General features: G+C 38.6%; 1 protein-coding gene across 10 annotated transcripts in view; it reads right to left on the reverse strand.

Moving 5' to 3' along the window:
- RAD51B (RAD51 paralog B) overlaps positions 1-12,456 on the reverse strand; it is a 426,980-nt gene that overhangs the window by 217,081 nt on the left and 197,443 nt on the right. The gene's annotated exons all lie outside the window — the stretch shown is intronic.

The following is a 12,456-nucleotide window of genomic DNA, read 5'->3' on the forward strand; positions in this document are numbered from 1 at the left end:
TTCAGATATGAAATGAACATGCTCTACATTTATCAACTACATTACATATTCTATAATTCTAAACTGAACAAGATTCTTCATTTAATTATCATGCTATAATCGAGATAAAAAAATGTTTAAGAAGTAGGATACTGTTGATCATTACAACATTCTATAACCTTCATTACTGTCAATGGGGTACACATGATGTGAGGCATCTACTGGCAAAGCTTTCACCCACAAACAAAGAATGTCTAGATATTTGCTACCTACTGGAGGCCAACTATTCTTGAAAGTCTTTTATGTTGATTCTAAGAAATGTGCCTCAGTTCTCCCAGCAAAGTAATTACTGGAAGAGATTTATGATTGCTCAAACTAGATAACCAGAATGAACTGTTCTTTTCCTAATTTCTAATATATTTTTTTTTCAGTAAGGAAGACTAATCCTCAAAACAATTTGTAAAAAATACTGAATTAAAATGAATCATATGAAATTACTCGTTCTGTAAACAAGTAATAGGGTTTCCATAATTTATTTTGTAACAATATGCAGGTTAAAATTTTGACCTTGTTAGTACCATCAACCTAGGTAAAATAAAGCTCATAATATGAGGTCCACTCAAAAATGAGGCCATATAACTATATTCACCATGTATTTCTGAAGTCAGCCAACAATATCAAGCTACTATGGAAATAAAGCAGAATTTGATAAGAGGTCAAGAAATTCACCTTTCCCATTCAGTGATACATGACTTGTTATTAAAACAACAGTTCATGCACCAAAAGGCAGAATATGGAAGCACTCTCTTATGTGCTCACTTTACAAAAGTGGGGTACTTGGATTCAAAGCTTTGCTACTAACTGCAGACTTGTATTACAGCTTTCTAATTACCATCTGTGGATAGGTATGTGCACTCATCCATTCCAGCAGGCAGTAAGATCTGTAGGAACATCTTTGGGGGCAAATTTGGGCCTAGTTGCTGAAACAGTTTTACATCTGTAGTTTCCAGCTATTTCTGGTGAACAGAAGTGTATCAACAGCTTGCAGCCATGGCTAACCCACTGAATCAATTCATGCCCACTGAATCAAATGGAGAACTTGTATATTCTACACTCCAACACTGACTACACTGGCAATATTTCCTAACCAGAGCCAGTCAAAAAAAACCAAAACAAAACCACACCTGATTTTTAAAATCAGTCAATCTGCTAAAGATGAAATGCTTTGTGAAAACCTGTACATGCCAGTAAATCTTCTGACAGACACAGGCCATGCTGAATCTTGCTGTTTTCCAGCTCACCCTCTGGCAACCTGCCCAGAGGATGGCTTTGGACTGAGGACCTAGGACCCCCAAGAAATCAGCTTAGAAGGTGTAAGAATGGAGGAGGGCATCTACATTCTCAATTTTTTTCAAAAAATATGTAGCAACTCTGAGTAGACACTTAAATTTTTGGTTTTTTTCATTCCAATTAGAAGTACTTTCTGAAAACTCAGAAATTAGTGCACAACAAGAAATATAATTTACCAGCCACTCCTACTACAAAGAAACACAGTCTTAATCCTTTACTGGAAAGCAGATCAATTGCCTTTCAAGTGCCCTTCCCTTTTCCCTCCCTTCACCCCAGTATGAAATTTTCATCCTTACCTGGAGTCATACTTTTAGTTTCGGAAACTTTCACATAACTGCCTTCCAGGTCATCTGACCAGTCTCCTACTCCAACATCATTGTTGGCTGGGAAAATGCACAAAGACCTCTCATACTATAACCAAATGACTTGCAAGAAGGAAGAGGCAATTTGCAAGAGCAGTTTACATTATCAAAGGCCTGATGAAAATTGGGAAACAGGGGTATTTCATCTCTGATAAATTATCAACCCTTACCTTTGCTTATGTACAGACATAACGTACCCCTAGAGTACCTTAGAAAGAACTGGTACTTACTAACAATGAACTAGCACTTACTTTCATGGTATTTGACCCTAAACGTGGATATGCTATGTACATGCAATATGGAGACAGCTATGGTTCAAACACATTTGTTGCCATTCAAAGGTTACAGGGCAAAACCAACATAATGCATCGGAAGAGCTGCACAAATTCTGTAGGGATACTAACAAACTTTACCACTTTTCCTGGTATGTCTCTAGGCAAGATAAATATAAACCTACTTTTAAAGGCAAGTACTGCAAAAAAGCCCCCAGATTACTTGGCTGGGCTTGTATGATCAGGTTTTTGAATTTAGCCAAGGCATGTTAGAGCCTATCTCTTGCAAGAAGTGCTACAAGAATTTCAATGTGTTCAAATGGCGAAGATAACAGACTTCATGTGAAAGACAGCGTTTCAGCAAAAAGAGTGCCTCTTTATGCCACTCCCAGTGACTGTCTTGGAGCTAACCTAGTAGAAAATAAGATGCTTACTGAACAACAAAAGTTTATCATGATGGTTTCAGTCCAATCCTACTATACTTACAAGACATGGTAAGATAAGAGCCAGTTAGCACTCACCGCTGACTACAGCAAGAACACTCATGAAAAACTGAACTTAGTCATTCTCCATTGGCTTCTCTAGATCTTCTCTTCAGATGTAGTGACTTATTTAAGCAGTAACCATTGCAACTGATGAAATTACAAAAGGTACAGAAACAGTTTTCAAACACCAGTAATACACTTAATTGTACTAGCATGCTCTCCAAAGGCATTACTGTGGGGTTAAACCTACAACGAAACAATGTATTTTGCTTTGTACTTTATAAATGTACAGTCTCTGTTAGACTCTTGTTCACAGAATGGAGACTGGTATTGAAAGCTGTGGCCAGAGGCAGGATGCTGCCATTAGTGCAAATTAGTGCAAAATATACCAGCTTTAGTCTTCCCCTTGACAACATACAGCAATGGTGCTGAGTTTGGTTAACATAGCTGTAGGGTATCTTCTCAGCTCAAACACAAACGGAAGAGTAAATAAGGCATTGTAAAGGAATTTGTCAGATCACAAGTGTGTTGTCACATCCAAAGCAGAACACATGTAGGGTATGAATCAACTGGGAATATAATGTTAAGGACTAAGGTATGTAGTGGCTACAATAGGATTTTCTTGTTCCTCAGAGAAAAAAATCTATGGAAAAAAGAAAGGAAACAAGGAGACAAAGTCTTGCTAACAAAACCTAGTCTCTCAAGCTGTTGTTTTATTGTCTACAAGTGCAAGCTCACCACCTTCAGGAACTGGCAAGGAGAAGTAAGAGTTCATTTACTGCACAGAATTCTGCAGTAAGATATACATAGAAACTGACTCATTCTCTTGTAAAATTGCATGCATTCTGGGCCAAATACAGCAACGTATCAAACTCAAAACACATCAAACAGTCCTAATATTTATATCAGTGTTGATAGTGACTTCAGAATGGAAGAATCCAGTTCCTTTCCATCCTAAATTTGGTGTTAGCTTTGAAACCATATACATAAATGAGATACATCAATGGAAAATATCAAAGCTTGTTTGCTCTCACAACATAGCTCTGGTATTTCCATCAGTGTTCTTGAATCTTAGTAAATATATTCTAAAAACAACTGGCTAATAACTATGTTTCTCTGTAACTGTGTTAATGTTTTACTGCTTTAAATGTTATGATTTTTTTTCAAATCAATGTCTTTCACAGCTCCATCTTTAATCTCATCTGTAAGCAGATAAATAAATATTTTAGATTTTATGTACTCTGACTCAAACTTTATTTGAGAAAAAGAATGATGAACATAAAGCAAAACTGACCATAAATGCTGGAACAGTCCCTGCATAAAGTTCCTTTACACATTCTCGGTAGTACACAATTCACTTCTTTTGATTGCTGTACTTGAGGCCGTAACACAATACATGCTTAGCAGCTCTACAGCTGTACTGTTTAGCAGCTTGGGGTAAGAAGTGAATCAAACTGTATTTAACAACTCATATCTACCAGGCAGAAAAAACACAGAATATAAATATATGCAGAACAATGCAGCGAATTCTGTCCCAAGGGTGACTTATTACATTGAGTACCTATCCTAAAAATCAGCAAAAACTTTGTTATAGCAAGACATTTTCAACAATATAGAGTGATTATTAGATATCTGTTACAACAGCCAAACGCTTGGTTTGGAGCTTCTGGGGGGTTAGAGGTTTTTTTCTTTTTTTTTATGAAGTGTGTAACTACAAGGCACTTGCACTACATTGCTGCTGTTTCTGGATTTATCTTTTAAAGTTACAGATTCAAAAATATCCTGGAAAACCTAAACTGAAGTTCTTTTGAAAAATACAGTTTCATCCAAATAGAATCACTGCTAAATAAAGCCATAAAATCAGAGGCTGCTCTAAGTACACTCTAATGAGCCCTCAGATTAACCGAGTTTGCAATGAATTCTAACACACACATAAATTTTGTGTACCTTTTGGGTTTTCTGACAATCACATTGCACAGTCTTGGTTATTACTCATATGGGAATTTTGCCACATTAATGGAATTAACATGCTACTTTTCTTTTGCTAGCATGAGTTCTTAAATGATTTTAAAGGTTTTTGTATCTCAGTTCTGCTTTCCATGTTAAAGCTGGCGTATCTAGCAGCAGTGGCTCACTGTGAAGGACACGCACCATTTCAGCATTGGCTCAGAAGAATGCGTTGCTCAGGATACACGTGTTCGCCATTTGAGCAAACTTCTGAAGTAAGTATCACTAAAATAAATATTTATCAACTCAGCTATAACTATTTCCCTTTCATACTGGACAGCGCTGGACAACAGACAAGAATGTTAATGACTTGACTACTCATTCTTTTTATATGCCTCATTTAATTGATTAAAATCACATCAAACATACATGTGTGGGACTTGTAAATCCCACCTGCTCCAGGATGGTAGAGAAATCTGTTGCATGGATTTATTTTCCTAGCAGAACATTACATCCTACTCTCTCTACAAAGTAAAGAGCTATGTTTCTTTCCAAAATGACAATTTAGATTCTTCTTATGTAGCTGATTCCCACAGGTAAAGAAACTGCAGTCTCAAGGGATCTTTGAATTTTCAGGCATTTGTAGTAGTACCTTTTTTTTTTTTCTCCTCTTTTACATCTCTCCCACTCCCACCCAGGACAGGACTACTTTTTATTAGCTTCAGTGAGGTTCCACACCAAAGTAACACTTTGGTTCAATCTAACTGCTTTGTTCAATCTAACTTCTAATAGATTGATTTCACCATTACCCAATAGCACAAGTTCTCTATGGCATGGAAAGTAATAATGTGGTGGATGTTTCCCTTAAAAGATTTTATCAGTGATGAAATTTCCTAGTACAAAGTTGCTTCACACCACCCGTTGCGGGGGGGGGGGGAGGGGGATGAGGGGGCAGGGAGCAAGGGGAGATAAATTGTCTGAGATCAGCACCAAACCTCATCTCCCAAGGGTGATGAATCATGCACCCTGCTCAGAATAAACATATCCTCATCAAAGGGGACTGCTGGATGGATTAAATGGAAAACACACTAACTGGAGGATTTTTTTTGTCTGTAGATGCCACTCCGACGCATAAAGAGAAAAAAGAAATTAAGTTGCTGTTTTGTGATTAAGTTGCTCTCCCAAGCATATCTCAAGCCCTCTCACTAAAAGTAAGTTCATTTTTTCCCCTTTGTAATTCAGTTTTTAAAGTATTCAGATTACCATTTACTTTGCACTCTGAACATCTCATTGCTCTCTGTGGTATAGCTAACAGCCAGTTGCTACCTAGGAATGTGCATTTTGCACAATCATCCACTATATTTTTGGATGGCTTAAGGAAGAAGATATGCCAGTAAAAAGGGAAGGGAGAAGAGAAAAAAGAAATTAGAGAGAGGAGCCAAGATTGAAATGGGACAGTGGCAGGAAATGGAGTGGGGTGGATAGCTGAGCTCTGTGACAGCACGGAATGGTAAACTAGCTGGAGCTGGAGCATCATGAGAAGAAGACAGGACAGCAAAAAGTAATGAGCATACTGCACTTCAGGTCAGGTGAGGAAGCCACAGAACAGACTTTACAGAGCCATTAAAACAATGTATTTTAAATATTTGAAAATTGGGCTCAGAGAGAATAACAATATTGCAAAAATTAATTGAGTACTGATTCACAGGGCATCACATCTCTTATGTCTCATATACCTGAAGGTCTCTCAGGTAAGACTGCATAGTTTATAGACAGCTCTAAGCAGCTCTAGTGGTTTCCTTCTGCGAGCATGCCAACTGAAAAGTACAATGGGTAAAGACTCCACAAGACTCTCAAGACTCCTTGAAACTCCAGAGAGCAAAGGACAGTAACGTGCTTATGTACTGCACCAGTACTCCATGAACTATACTAGTTTTTAAAAAACTTTTAATAGTTTTTTATTACACTGTGTTGATCATTCTCTGTAAAATCCACTGTAGAGGTTTTCGTAGTCCTTCTTTGTCATCTCTGAATCATTTAGAAGGATATTTTTATGCTTTAACAGGGCTGTGGAGACTAACTGGAAACTCTAGCACATCATCACTAAATACCTCTTCATATTTTCAGGAATACCTCTTCATACTCCCAGGAGATTCTCAAGTTTCAAGGCTTTTCTCCACTTCACCTTAAAATCAAACAATAGCCTGTCTTCTCAGATAGAGTGCACAAGATTGCTGGGTCTTTACACTGAAAGAAAGATAGTATAGCCATAGCAATTTGAAATCCCTATTAGCTGAGCTCTGCAACACCAGCTGTCAATGGATTTAGAAAAATTGGGATTTAATGTCCTTTTTCTCCACTTCTCTTTACTTCTCTTAGAGAGGTATGTGCTTCATGTTCATAAGCAGCTTAATTAATTCACAGTTCAATTAATTTCACAATCAGTGAAATAACTAGATACACTTCATGCCAGCATCACTTAATGAAGCCACCATACTTCCATCATCTCAAAAAAAGGGCACTTGGTGTTCTGCTGCTCAAGCAAATAAAACAGTCAAGTAATATATTCCATAAGACAATACTTGCTGCAAGAAGTTATGCAACAGCATTTGAGTAGAAAAAGAGTGACACATTTATAGGTATCAGAGTGAAATCAGACAAGTTACAATTCCATTACTGTGGCATCTTACTTGACAAGTCCAAGGAAGCTGAAAGTATGTATAAATGTTTGAAAAACTCTGAAAAATGTTATTTTTCTTGGAGATATCACCATTCCTCCACATTCAGATGTTGCACATCACCTCTCATCTCACATCTACCAAAACTGAAGACATACAAACATATTTATGCCTAATGCTGCATGCTACCTTCATTTATTTATCACTGTTCCATACCTGTCTGAAAGTATCTAATGATGGACACTCATTTTTATGAGACAGCAGGAAGACACCCTTTCTCCAAAGACTGTCCATTTCTTCATTTTCAATGAAGTTTAACCTGTATTTTTCCCTAAAATTCCCAGTCTCTCACAGACCAAATCACTGGAGCTCTGTGGAATGTCTGCTAGTTGCCACTAAAATCAACTAAACATTGTTCTGAAGGCAATTTAACATTTGTTCTATCTCATGGATTTGAAAATCTCAGAAGAGTTTTCATCTGCATAGTGCAGGAAAATGGGTTTGTGTACTGACTTCTCAGCTGACCAGTTCCTAAAAGGCAAGAAGTCTCTAGATGTCCAGTTGCATTGCCTGGAATCATCTGATTGACCACTCAGTTTCTTCGTCTCAAGTTTTTCAGAAATTGGTCTTGACCTTTGCTCAGAATTGCTCAGTCAGAGTCAGTGAAATGTCTGTTGCAATATAACACTTCCAACAGGTAGAAGAATACTTGTTCTGTGGAGAAAAAATGCAGCACAGTATAGCTGAAATCTGAGTCTATTTTGCATAACCGCTTCCTACTGTACTTTAATGTCTTTTCCAGGCTGTGGTATGTTAAACAGATAACCTGTGTAAAATCAGGAAAGTGAGGCCAGCTCTCAAGGTTAAGCAGAAGTTCATTCTAGGAGCATTACAACCAGGCATGCTAGGGCCAAACATGAGGCTGCACTATGTTAAGTAGCAAAGTATAGCAACAGTCATGCAGACAGGTGAAAAAGGACTTTTTTTCCCTGTGGCTGAAGTAATACTGTACACTAAGACATAAAGTCTTAGAAGCCTCGGACTACCAAAGCCATTTCCTAAGATAAGCCCGCACTGAATTAGAATGGGACCTCACAATGAGGCCTTTGAATCAACTGTAGAAAGAGGTAGTCTAGGCTAAGCACAGGCTGTGAAAGGGGGCAGAGGGTAGGAAAAATTTATGACCAGCATGAATCTACTTTCCTACTCTGAGAATACAGGCTCAGACAAGGGAGAATCAGTTTCCTGCCTTGGAGCACAAACTCTGCTGCACAGAAGGCAGGTAAAAATTTCCTATTTCATGTAGGCAAGAAAGTTCTCCAGACTCAGTGTGGCTCAAAGAGTGGAATTTCAAAGGATCAGGCAGAAGACACAAGAAAAATGGTATCTCAGACTAGAAGGACCACTGCTCCAAACTCCTGCTCCTTAAAATTTCATTATACTGTTTATTCCCTTTTCTTTTCTACTCATTAGAGCAAGATAATGGAGAAGAAAATGTTTTCCAACTGCACCTCTGCTTGCAAATTCTGTGACGGGACAGTCTGTTGTATTGACAGGGTGGCTGTTCTCACAGGGCTCTCCTGATATGCTCAGTCAGTATCCATGCTCAAGTACACCAACAGAAAGAGCCTGTGTTCAGCAGAGGGGAGCTACAGACAGTTGCCCCCCTCCTCTCATTGCTTTCTGAGTTCAGCCCTTCTGACAACTGATGTTGACCAGATGGGCCCTAGATTTTAATAGCTGTGTGAAAAGAAGAAGGGATGTCTCCTGATGTGCTTGTGCTGAACAGAAAATCCACCTCAGGCTGTAACATGCCAAGAGTTGCCCATTTGAAAAACAAAACAAAAAACCTGGATGCTTTATATTAGTGGAAGCTGCAGAGTGGTTCACACTGGAACTGTGCATGCACACAAACACACAACAGGCCTCACAGTGCAAATGAAGGGGCTTATTAGAGATGAAAGAAGGCCTCACATCACCCCTTGTAAGGGACCATTGTCTCCCTTTCTGCTACAGTGGTCTGTGAAGCTGTGGGAAACAAATGACCTCCGAGCCACAGCGCTGTGTGCAATTGCAAAAGAAAAGGAAGGGGGAGAGGGAGGGGGTTCTGTGGGAGGGCCAGCATCCTCACTCTCCAGTCTTCCAACATCCCCACCATGCCATCCCTGTGCACAGCACAGAGGTGTTTTGCGTGCCTCCAGCTCCTGCTGCAGCCCAGTCAGCAACAAAACTGGAACCTCAGCTGAGACAGCAAGACACCCTTCCCCACCAGCACAAGGAATTTTCCTACCTGGCTGCCCAGCTGGTTACTCAAGCTTAATGGCTGAAGGTATGCTCCAGACCTTCTGCTTTTCATTTGTATTTTTTCATACCATTAATAAGGAACAAAAAATCCTGCTTCACTTGGAAGAAGGGTAGACAGGAACAAACAAAAGAGAAACCAACGATAAGTAAAGGAAGCACTGAGGAAAAGGGACAGAAAGGATAGGTGTACCACACAAAGCAATAGGTATCTATAGCTAATGCTTATCCCATGTCAATTACTGAGTTTTATCCCATGTCAATTACTGAGTTTCTGATTATGAGAGATACTGGGAGATGCAAAGGTGAATTAAACAGTAGGCAAAGCACATGCACTCCCCGTACTACTTTGAATACAAAACACCCTCATTTACCCTTTCTGGTCTTCTCTTTTTTTTTTTGCTTGCTCCTCATAACCTTTCTTCCAGTCATTTGATCAATCTTTAGTCCTCTATTATATTCAACTCTGCTCTGGAGAACGAGACTAGTATTTTTGATCAGACTAAAATCTACCAAGACTTGAAGTCCAGCATCTTTGGGAAATCCATTGGTTCAGGAATCTAAATTTCTCTTAACTCATCAACACAAAAACTGTGTTTTCTACTCAGCACCTGATTCAAGATTTCTGCCTTGATATTTCGATATCACTATGGGAATAATCATCTCTCTGCAGTGCTTACAGTCAGACCAGGCTGCCAGAGCTAAAGAGGATGCTCCTGGCTACACCAGGGAGAGAACTATCTCTTGGACCAAGAGAAAATAGCAGAGATATAACTATGTTCAGAACTACAGACAACATTCAACTTAGCTTTCACTGAATTTTTTCAAAACCACTAACCATAACACTAGAAAGTTCATGCAGTAAACCACCTTTGAAATTACCATCTTCTTTACATGGTGAAGAAGAAGAGAATATTATCACTATCATGATTTCTGTATTTGAAGATTTAGGAGATGCTCACACACTTGGGTAGCGCATGGAGATAACTGAATTTGCAAGTTGGGGTTTTTTCTTAGACAACTCTAAAATATATGATATTTCTAATTAAAATGCATATAGCTGCATTACGAATAGCAACATTAATTGTAACACAATTTTTTTAAAAACACTAATATACTTTTCCATGATAAATTCTCTTTGGCTATTTTGTTTAATACAGCTCAGGCTGAAACCAGGCTCTTAAGCCCAGCACTACACTGTCTGACTTGCAAAGGCATTCAGGAAATACCCAGGGCTAAACAAAACTGGTCTTAATTATTTTAAGTTCATAAAACCAGCTCTGTATAAGGTTCTGAATCCCTTTTTAGTTAATAGAAATACCCCTGCAGCTGGAACCCAGACTACAGCTCTAGCCACCTCTCTTTCCAATGTCAACAAAATTTTCCGCTTCTGTCACAAGGTTTTGACAGTTCTTACAACATCAATGAATCAAGTGTTGTGGTCTCTCTAGAAAGGCTGCATTATCCCCAGTGCACATAAAAGGGAAATCAGCAGAATGACAGCTTTGGGGTTGTTATAACCCACAGGTTACACTGCAAAGTGAAAAATGGAGACGGGGAGAGAAGCACTGCCCTTATAGCTGTCAGGGGCTAAACACATTCAAGTCAACCAAACTTGGATTAAAAGTAGTAAAACACATCCAGGACATAGAGTCAAGTAGCAAGGAAAGTAAAAAGCTGGAAGAGCTCTCAACAGCCTAACTCTCACAATCCATCAGGAGACAGCAGAATCCACAATGCAGCACAGATTTGCACTGGCATTTGTTATTTCCCAGAACAGGATTATGTACTGTTCAATGTAATTGTGTTAAAAAAAAAAAACAAACCAATTTCAAACTTTGCCTAAGTCCTTCAGGAAGTTGATGGTAAAGCCATGTACAGAAGCCAGGTCTCCAGATGCCTAGTCCTGTAACTTCAGAATACTTCTGAAAATACTTGTATGCATATGTAAACAATGTCCATATATAAAATACATGGACTGTATTTGACAGCTTGGGAACCCAACCACGGTACAGAGGTCTGAGCCAGCATCTGAGAAATAGGAAGTTAAACCTCTATAATAAAATTTGGCTTCATATACAGCTTTCCATGTTCCCTGTTCTTGGCAAACAATAATTACACAAGTGGTTTTCACTGTCCATTCAGAGCGAAATGAAAAACAAATCACATGAAGAAAAAGTAGTGAACTAGTAAACAGGGCTGTTCACAACCTTTTGGTTTTAGTAGTCTCAGGTAAGAATTGTGTAATTTTCTATTTATCTTGCTGATGGTCATTTCAATAAGCACCTACACATAACAAAGTTAATTAAAAGGATTGCACAACCTATGAAACAATATTTGCTAAACACAATAGCTACACAGTGACATGCGAAAGGCAGTCCATAACCTTCAGATTAACTAATTCCAAAGAAGAATAAACTAGATTAAATATAAACATTGAAACTCAGGAGACCCCATCCCTGAGCACAGTTACACACTGTTTATGTACTCTGCAGGTAGAAAAGCATGATCATAAAAATCAACAAAACAGGCCTAAGGAGAATTTAAGAACTCAATTCAGTGAGGCCAGCATAGGGTCCCCAATACCATCTCTTCCTCTTTCCCCAGACCAATGCAAACAAAGTCACTACAAAATGGAAAATAAGCAGTGTTGACTCATTCTGTACAGTTCTTCTTTTTACTTGTAAAAAGTAAAAAGTACTTTTTAAAGTCTCCTGAAACAAGCTAAGTTGCTTTAGTTCAGCTCTAAGACTGGTGGATCAGCTTGCATCAAAAATAATCAGGGTAGAGTGAAGGCAAGCTAAATACACACACATTTTATTCAGCATTTATTAACATCACCCCAATTATTTTCCCATAGAAAATATTCCCAAATAGCTAGTGAGTTGTTTAAAACTCTGTCCTGCAGCAGAAGCACCAATCTGGCTCTCATTTTCATGTGGCTTCAGAAAGCAGCTGTTTGTGTTTACAGTCACCAGCAAACCATCCAGTTTTTTAATCAAACAAGAGATGCATGGGTACCTTTGCCCATGGCTGTGGGAATCAAACCACTCTGGAGAACAGACCTTTCACAATAATACTA

Source organism: Chiroxiphia lanceolata, chromosome 6 (assembly GCF_009829145.1).
Source record: "Chiroxiphia lanceolata isolate bChiLan1 chromosome 6, bChiLan1.pri, whole genome shotgun sequence".
NCBI lineage: Eukaryota > Metazoa > Chordata > Aves > Passeriformes > Pipridae > Chiroxiphia > Chiroxiphia lanceolata.